The 1,248-nt window shown below is 26.6% G+C and overlaps 1 long non-coding RNA gene across 1 annotated transcript; it reads left to right on the plus strand.

The window, feature by feature from the left end:
* Positions 1-265: 265 nt before the first annotated feature.
* LOC130671148 (uncharacterized) lies at positions 266-619 on the plus strand. Its single transcript, XR_008990479.1, has 2 exons — positions 266-393; positions 523-619. It is a non-coding gene; the product is annotated as an uncharacterized LOC130671148 (long non-coding RNA).
* The last annotated feature ends 629 nt before the right edge of the window (positions 620-1,248 follow it).

Raw genomic sequence — 1,248 nt, forward strand, 5'->3', positions numbered from 1 at the left:
TAGTGAACCTGAAGTTCTTTTTTCTTCGAAGTGATTTCTGAGTGAATATGGATTTTAATCCGAAAAACATCTGAGTACGGAGTTTTCAAACTAAAATAAATTTTTATTCCACCTAAATAAGTTTTATAGATGCTAATTGTAAGGATTTACCCTAGAACCATAAAATAAATAAATAAATAAATAATTTTTTTTCGTCAGTATAGAGAAAAATTCAATTTTAGAAAAAATCAAAATTAAAAAAAAAATTGATATAAAATAAAATTCAAATTTTTTGGAAGAATTTTTATATTTACAAAAAAGAAGTTGATGGCTGAGAAAAGTTATCATAATTAGCACAGTCTGCAAAGTTCAATCTGAATAAAGACGGAATCTAAATAATAATAAATAATAAAGGTAAGTCTATGCTCCGAATATGAGTAAAGAAAATTTATAAATGTGATAGATGATGTTCAAGTATCAAGATCACTATTTTTGAAAGTTAATGATGAAGTAGAAAAAAAATAACTCTAAAATTTCTTCTAGGTTCGAGAGAGGGGATAGATAGTTATGAAGAACTATGGATACTTGGATTAAAGTAATGACAATAAAGGTCATGTTAAAGCATCGTAACTTCAATCTGTAAGTAATATCTTGTCGTAAAAAAAGTGGCAATAAGTATAATTTATTTTTTATAATTTTATGAATCCTTCAAAAATTCAAATATAGTATAATATTCTATTAAGTTAAAATTTAGTTTGGAATATTAGAACATTTACTGGTTTTCATAAACAAATTTATTGACATTTCGGAAATAGACTTAAATTACACCGGCACACAAAAAAAATTAAGTAGAATGTGCATTTGACCGGACCTATCTACGGGTACGTATTTTGGTCCGCTGAATCCGAATTCGAGATCAGTTTGACCCCTACACCCTCGAAATTTCGGAAAAATTTCAAAAAACTGTAAAAATGATGAAAATTGGCAGTTTTAATAATAAAAAAATGTTTTGAAACTAAACTAAGCGTGATTTTCATGTATTTCGATCCGCTGAATATGAATCGAAACTTTATTGAGACCACGAGCCATTTTAAATGTGAAAAAATCACACAAAACTCTCGAAAATTCCGAAAAAATATAGTTTTCATGATATAAAAACTTCTTCTGGTCCAATTTAGATAAAATTTTATATCTTTTAATGTCTTCAATTCGCATCTTAATTTTTTTAGTCTATTCACCCTCTAAAGCTGGAAAAATTCGAAAAAATTG

The sequence above is a fragment of the Microplitis mediator genome, chromosome 7 (assembly GCF_029852145.1).
Source record: "Microplitis mediator isolate UGA2020A chromosome 7, iyMicMedi2.1, whole genome shotgun sequence".
NCBI lineage: Eukaryota > Metazoa > Arthropoda > Insecta > Hymenoptera > Braconidae > Microplitis > Microplitis mediator.